Genomic DNA, 8,443 nt, shown 5'->3' with positions numbered 1-8,443 from the left:
AAGCCGGGAGTCACCCACGATAATCAGATCGGTTATCCCTCGGTCAATCGCCGCCAAGACTCCATTGTTCATGCCGGTGTACTCGGCGATGTTGACTGTGGTGGACGACAGGTACGCACTCGCAGCAATCTCAATGTCCCAATTCGGAAGGCGCCACAGTATCCACGAACAACTGCCATACCCGCCGTATTTAGCCGTCTTCGCTGAGCCATCAAATGACAGCACGCATCCTGCAAAGTCAGCTGGTATTCGGGCATATAGCAGCTCTGGGCTCATTCTTACTGTCGCCGGGTTCTTGGAGGGAGGCGCGAGGTATTTCAGGGACTCGTTGCATTCATCATCTTCCCAGTTGAGCTCAGCGGTGGCAAGCTTGGTCACGGTCTTAGGGTCTGTACCCCTGACATGACCTGCTTTCTGCGAAGCTGTTTCTTCATCCACAGCGTGTTCTAACCTGTAGCCAATTCCGCCGGGGTCGAACACCATCGTCACCGTGCTCTTTACTCCGATCTCAGTTCCAGTACCTCTCAACAGTGATACCTCTGATAAATCATAGGTGTCGTCCGCGTCAGGGCCCGTATTCGCTGAGTTCACTGCAATGGCCGATCTGACTCCTGCGTGCTCAAACTTGTCTCCGAGGTAGATGGTATCATTGTCGTGCTGTCTAACCACTTCCGAACTGGTTTCAGCCTCCATAGTCTCCAACGCTGATTCCGCCGTAGCTGGGTCGTCGTTCGGCTTTAGTCCTTCAGGTAGTAATACCTCCCGATTATCATAGTCCTTGGTCGCGTCTGAGTGATCAATCGCTGAGTTGGTTGTGACGGCAGAACTAACTTCTGTGCATGCAAACGCGTCTTCGGTATAGCTGGCATCCTCACCGCATGCTGTGCCCACGTCCGAGGCGCTCTCAGTGTTTAGATCTCCTGACGCCGAGTCCACCGCCGCCGACTGGGTAATGCAGGCTTCCGGTGTACCCATCGCTGAGTTCACCGCGGCTGCAGAACTTGGTCTAATTATTCCAGACTTGGCTCGGTTGTCAGCAACGGGTTGAGCGTCACATAGGGCGGGTTCCGAGCGTTCTTCAAGGTCTCCTTCCGTTATAGCTGAGTCTTCAGTCGCCGACACGTCTTCCGTGGCCCTTACTTCACTTGTTCCTTCAATCGCTGAGTTCGTGTTGACGTCAGAAATAGCGCCATCGTCTTCAAACTTGGACAGCTGATAGGAGACATGTTGGCCATCGTGTAGCACCGACGTACGGTCCGCTCGGACGTCTTCCAGCTTGAACGCTGAGTTTATAGCCGGGTCACCCCTTGTCACCCCTGAAGTCGATATGACGTCTGCGTTACCGCGACGCTTCTCGTAGTCGCCGGCGTCAGCGTCGGCTTCGATCCTTCTCCAGCGTTCGGCGCATGTTAATTTTGGTCCACTTTCCACTGGAGGAGGTCGTCTTTCCACCGCCGTCGGAGTTGGGTATTTTCGTCTTTCCACAGCTGGCGGCTGGTGTGACAACCAGTCGTCGTACAGTCGTCGTTCTTTCTGCAGCAAATCTTTGTCCATCGCCGACTCAAAGGCCAATATCTGCCAGTCACGGTACTTCGCCGAGTTCACGCGGACATATCACTCATTGGCCAGTACTCCATGTGGCTGCCATTTTACCACATAAAAGTGAGGTGGGCACCAGACTGACGTCTGTCGTACGTTCGTAATCAGGACATGGGTTGGTCTTCCTCGGCGATTAAAAACAACCGTCGGAATCCAACCCTTCGTCCGTCGCACCCACAAGTCATGCGTCGACTCACTGGGTTGTCGCCTGGGCAATTTGAACTCAGCGGTCATTCGACTTTCGATCGTCAACCCGTCTGGTGGCCCACATGGGACATTTGGTCCGAACTCGGTCTTGGTCGGTGCATTACTTGATCGGATGAGTGGGATCACCATCTCATCGGGTAGCTTTACCGCCGAGTTGTACAGATCCAGACGGATTCCAGCTGGGATCATGAAGTCGGTGCCGAGAATCAAATCGACTCCGGCATGATGAGGCATTATCCATACATCAAACTCGTATGCCACTTCCCAGCCGAGTGTCACCTTCACCACTGCTCTTGACGTTGTCACCATCCTGTCTTTACTTATACCTTGTATGTCAATTCGCTTATCTCTGCTGGCCACTCTCTTGAGACGCAGTTTCCTCGCGAAGTACTCACTTATCGCCGAGACATTTGCTCCGGTATCCAATAATATCTTGGTCCTTCGGTCGTTCACTGCACCCAATACGAGGGCTCTCATTCTAACTCGATGATCAAACGTCTGTGCTGACCACCATCCCAGCCGTTCTCCCGGAAGCAGCTTCATTATCCTGGTACGATGCACAGCTTGGTCTGACTGCCGAGTTACACTTGCAATCGCTCGGTTGTTATCTTCTAATTCACCGAGCTCACGTTCAATTCCGTCGATTTCACACATCCAATTGCCATCCCCGCTTCTTCCCTCGGGCCGTCCTGCTTCGCCTACGAAGGCAAACAAGAAGTTCGCCTCAACTGCAGGTTCAGCTGACTGTGGCAGCCCGGCATATTCCAACCCAGTCAGTGTTGGCGGGCCGCCGAGTTTTAATCACTCGGCGCGTAAAGGTTTTGCAGGTCTTCTGGCACTTGCGACCTGCGACTTGTCGACAGAGTTCTTCAGGAACGCAGCCAGCTTCTCATATTGACGAAACAGCTCGCACCGGCCGCCTTCATGGACTTGTCTGCAGAATTTGCAGCGTCGTCGACAGTAGTGAGCCGAGTGCCCCATTCTTCCACAAGCTGCACAAGGTCCTCGTTGGGTGTTGTCGCGTGGTCCATCTCCACGGTTCGACTGTTCTCGTTGGTTGTACGGTCGCGGAGGTCGGTTCGCTGAGTTTCCCCAGCTTCGGTTCGAGCCATTCTGGTCTCCCGCCGAGTTCTCTCGGCGGTCCGGTGTATTTCCTTTATCATTGGAAACGCCGGCGTCAATGTAGTCTTCGTCTTCCGCTGAGTCGTGTCCTCCGGACTGGTCCTCATCATCCCATTCGTCTTCGGAGTTGTACGGACTCGGCGGGTTCTGATCGATGAGTTCCTCTCCGTCGGAGTCAGCGTCAGCGACAGTGACTCGGCGGTCGCGGTTTTCTTCCTTGCGACTTCGCTTCTCATCTCGGCGGCTCTGATCCTTCCGCTTATCATCTCGGCCTCGTGCGATCACGAGTCGGTCGCGTTGCTTCTTGCGCTTCTCGCCGAGGATCCGACGATTGATTATCTGTTCCCCCTTACTGATGTCTTCCAACTGCAAGGGGTACATCAAATCCATCACATCGTCATCACCACAATGCAGCAAGAAGTGCTCGACATGGTCAGCTGCGTCGGCGCCACCCTTCTCGTACTGGATCTTGGCCGTCCGAGCATACCCGTTGAGTCGGATCAGGAAGTCGCAGATCGGTTCGTTGACTTTACGTCTCGCCGAGTAGTAACGAGTGCGGGCGAATTGGTCGAACTGTGAGCAATAATAATCCAGGAGCGCCTCGCTGAGTAGTTTCCAACGTCGCTGAGTCTTCTTCGGCAGTTGCCTGTACCAACTCTTCGCCGGGCGTCCCAAGCATAGCGAGAAAGGCTCGCACCATACACTTTGGGGGCATCCTGGTGCTCTTCATCTCGTAGATGAAACGCTTGAGCCACTGGAGCGACGCGTCAGAGCGGTAGCGTTTTCCTTCGAACTCGGCGATTTTGTCGAGCGAGGCGTGGGTTCGGACTTCGAGGTACTGCGTCGAGTCCTCTTCAGTCGCGTCAAAGCTCAAGTTTCGGATGTAGTCCTTCACGGTTTCTTCACGGTTACCTCTCACGTTGAAGGCGTTGTCGTCTTCTTCATCCTCCTCGTAAGCCTCAGCCTCATCTGCAGCGTCATACAATTCACGGTAACGACCTACATTTCGCTGCCGACGACTCGGCGCTCGCTGAGTCGGGTTTAGCTTCAGTGGAGTCAGCATGTGAGAGTCTTCGAAGTACGGAGTTCCTTGCGTAGCGCGGAACACTTCACGTCTCTTCGTCTCCGGGGTCTTCGGCAAAGGAATCCTGCTCGGGTCCTCGCCGAGTGGTTTGAACTCGGCTACTCGGCTGTACACCTTCTTCGTTCCACCAGGGGCTTCCTCCAATCCAAACGTCACTCTCAGCTTCTTCTTCCATTGCCAGAGTTCGGCTCCGCCACGGGCCAGACTCCAGTCGGACAGGATGAGGCTGTTCGGTCGGCTGGTGCACCGATAGCCCATCGCCTTCAACAGCAACACCGTTTCTTCCACCAACTGGTTGATGTTGGCTGCACGCACCGGCTGAGTTAACTCGGGACCTAACATCGGCCACTTCGCCTGCGCCATCGCTACAGGCGCGAACATCATCATCCATTCCGATCTCGTTCTCATCTCCTCGCCGAGTCGAGCCAACACTTTATTGGCGCTCGGCGTATCGGCGTTCCTCGTCGCTTTCGGAATAAGGGGCGGACGGTCCCCTTGAGCAACGCCATGTTCTTCTTCATCTTCTTCATCGTCCGCACCTTCGTCGAGCTCGGCGGATAAGCTGCGCTCGACAGGACGTGGGGCTCCCATGCGTCCCACCTGCAGCGCCAACTCTTCCACCTCGCCAAGTAGCTCGGCGGTAGTCTTCGTTTCTCCGAGCTCAGCGGTCTCGGCCTTCTCTTCATACTCTCCTTCACTTGCATCTCCGTTCTCGCTCTCCTGGTCTTGGCCATCCTCGTCGAACTGGACGGTTCGTCCCACCTCCATCGTCATGGCGATGAGTCGTTGATCCGCCGGGTCCGACCCCGCGAGAGGCGATCCTCCAGCCGTCGCTGGGCTTCCGTCGCTCGGAGTTGCTGATCCCTTGACCATCTTCACTCTTCTCTTTCTCTTCTCTTCCTCTTAACTTGGTTAGCTGGCACCTATAAAAACAAGCACACACTCCTGTTCCCGGGTCGCGGCACCAGTTGTGGTGTAGTAGAACACACAAATATCGTCAGATGTGGATTCCTTACACAAACCACAACGAATCGCCGAGTTAGGTCGGCGGTTTGTATGGCCTGCGCAGAGGGTGGTCCCCTCGCGGTCCGGCCCTTCCGGGGCAGACGAGTGGCTCGCTTCCACCCGGTTCCGACTAACCAAGTCAGATCACTTCCGAGGCTCCGCCGAGTTTGGTTCGGCTGAGCTCGTTCACAACCCTGTGCCCTCCACCAAAGGATGGACGACGGCGCGCGAGCGCTTTTACAGGTCACCGAGCGCAGAGGCAGCTCAGCTAGAAGTGTTACGGCACCCGGGCTATCCGACGTACCGGCCCGCTGAGTATGCGGGACTTTCTTTCGCGCGTAGCGAGACTTTGCCCTACCCGGACCGACCTAATCTCTTGGCGCTACCAGTCAATACCCTACAAGCTATGCCTCTCGAGTATTGACGGCAGGCATAATCCAGCCCTATGCAGGGACTTACCGGAAAAGTGTACACGTGTCTTGGACTAGGAAAATTCTGCTCTGTTATCTTCTGGGAGCCCTTTCGGCTCCCCCTATTTAATCCTATGCTTCTCATACAAATATCTAATGAAATGTAGTCGTTTCGGATCTCTACCGACCCTCCAGCTGAGTTCCGGCGACCGTTGAGCTCAGCGGCTGTCCGAATAGCATCTCCGGACAGATCGCCGAGTACTTACCATGATCCTCGGCTCCTAAGCTCTGGGTTATCAGACCGAGCCGATTCTTGACCTAAAGTAGGTCGGCGTATGGTCGAATCTGGAAATCCCTACACCACAATGGGGCTGTTACTGCACAAATGATCCAGCTTAGAGATGCCTCTCGTCTGCGGGAATGCGGTCGATAGAAAGCGGGCTGGACTGGAGGGCCATGGCGTCTGCAGAAAAGGCTGTAAAAAGCAGAATGAGAGCTGGCTGGTGGTGGAGCGGTCAAGTTCGCGCCCATTTTGAAGGCGCGAACGCTGCTGGCCACTCGATGGGCCTCTGAGCTCGCGCCAAAAGACTTGACGCGCAAACACTGCGACCTTTGGGAACCGACTTTAAAAGGGATCGCCGAAATCGCTGGAAAATATGTACTGCAGCTCCCAGCGTTGCCGCAATATGTATTGCAATACCCTAGAGCGCTTGCAATAAAGTATTTCTCAGTATTGCAAACAGTACCAATACCTGCAATGTATTTTTGGGCATCACTGGTTTAGGTGAAGATGAGCCGTTCGAAGGCAAACCAGTGACCAAGCAAAAACTCTCTTGGTATAACGACTGTATTAAACCTCCTGTGGAACATGTGGCAGCAGCCTTGAAAGCTTCGCATCTGTCTTGTTCGGATACCCGAGTATCGTCTAGCATCAACTGGACAAGTTCGGCTTGGCCGCTGCGGGCTGCAGTAACAAATGCTCTAGTGATCATTTCGGCCCGGATACATGGGTTCTGTGAAACATCTTTACGATCTCTTGTTGATCATCTTGGTACCGAAAATGATATGACTCTTCCACGCCGGCCGCTTTCTTAAAAACAGCGAGAATCGACCATACTGATACGCTCCCGATCTCATACAGAAGTTGCATCATGTCGACGTTACGTGCATCCATGAACATTCCTTGTTGGCGGCAGTGAGAGGCGGTTGGCACTTACTAAAAAGACATCTCACGGCATCGAGGCTCCTCGTTCGTTGGGATTTCATCGCCGCCTCGAAAGCAGCGTCGAACGAAGAGCAGGCCCTCCGAAATAATAATTGTATTGGAAATCCAATACAATATTTTACAGCTAATAAGTTATTTTGGAAAAAAATTCAGTCTATTTATTTTTACCAAGTCCATACATTTTCTTTTACGAAATTTACGTTTCGCCCACTCACAGCCTTCATATACCTCGTAATTACGCCCTACAACCTGGTTGGTGCTGCACGCACCAATGGTGCATGATGTAAAGCTCCCGATTAATGTTTATCTCTCTCTTCTGCTTTCGCCATGACCTCTAAAGCCACCTTCAGTACCAAGCAAGTCTGCTCTTACTTTTCACGCCGCTGCTCGATGGCCAAGACGAGCCTACCAATTACTACCGCTGCCAGTGTGGTACAGTCCGTAAACAAGACTTGAAGACTGCTACTCCAATCTCTTCCTTCATGTGACGAAGCAACACCCTGACTATGTCGCAACGATGACGACCAGCGGGGTCAACTCGGGAACGCTCGTAAGCTTCATCGACCAGAAAAGCCAGACGATCTACTTCTGGCTCGACTACATCACGGCGTGCAACCTGCCTTTCTCTTTTTGCGAAGATCCTACTGTGGCCAAGTACACGACCATGAAAACGATTTGCTCGGAGACGCTGCTGAAGTATGCGGTCCTGCTGACCAAGGAGGTTGAAATGGAGATCGCCGATAATCTTCCTGCCTCGTTTGGTGTCATGCTTGATGGTTGGAGCTTCCAATCGGAGCACTACGTCACAGTTTTTGCGGTTTTTGAGCACGACCAGCGCTCGGGAAAGGTGTTGCTAGCACTAGCACCGATTGTCGACGAAAAGGCTGAAGACCAGTCGGCCAAGAGGCACGTCTTGTTGCTTAGAGGTATTCTACCTTTCTTTAAGCGTGACACAGCGAACATTTGCTATCTGGTGACTGACAATTGCTCGGTCAACACTCGGCTGGCTGATTTGCTTCAGGTTCCATTCATTGGATGTGCAAGCCACCGTCTCAGTTTGGCTGTGAAGTTGTACTTGCTTGACGACGTATTGAGGGGTACCGGTTTCAGGCGGTAAATACCCATAAACCGGTAGCCAAACCGGTCCAACACGATCCCGCGATGATTACGGTACGTTGATTACGATATCGATGATTAGACGAGTAGGATGATTGGACGAGTGCAGAGTGTTGGTGATTGGATGCACCAATTGATTGGATGACCTAGGTAGTGAGGGCAGTGTAAGCTCCGATAAATCAATCACTTCGAAATCTTCCTTCTTCCCCTCAAGTGTCTTCGCTCCGGTCTACTCCCCGAGTGGTGACTCTTCCCTTCGCTCCGTACAAGCCCAACGTTGCCTCAAGCCCGTGACCTCTATCACGACGAACCTTTAATGGAGCAGCTTCGACAATTTATGCGAAAATTACGCTGCCTCAGCAAAGCTGCTGCGCTCAGGTAAGAAATCAGTATAACCGGTGTTACAATTTTTTTTACTAGTTTTGTTTTATTTTTTTTAGGAAAGTTTGTAAAACGACGGCCAGTAGTCCCCGAGCAACAAGATGGACGTCAACGTTCAAAATGACGACCGATACTTAGCAATCCGGTCTGCCAAGACACCGATGACGGCGACATCGTGGCGTACTGAACGTCGGACCGCCGCTCCTGGCGACGCCTGTACCGCCGGCGCGTCGGCGTCAACACCACGACGTAGTCGTAAGCGGTCCACAAGACGATTCGGACGCGCGGTATATC

This window comes from Phytophthora infestans, genomic scaffold, assembly GCF_000142945.1.
Source record: "Phytophthora infestans T30-4 supercont1.10 genomic scaffold, whole genome shotgun sequence".
In the NCBI taxonomy this organism is placed as follows: Eukaryota; Oomycota; class Peronosporomycetes; order Peronosporales; family Peronosporaceae; genus Phytophthora; species Phytophthora infestans.
This window is presented reverse-complemented; position numbering follows the sequence as displayed.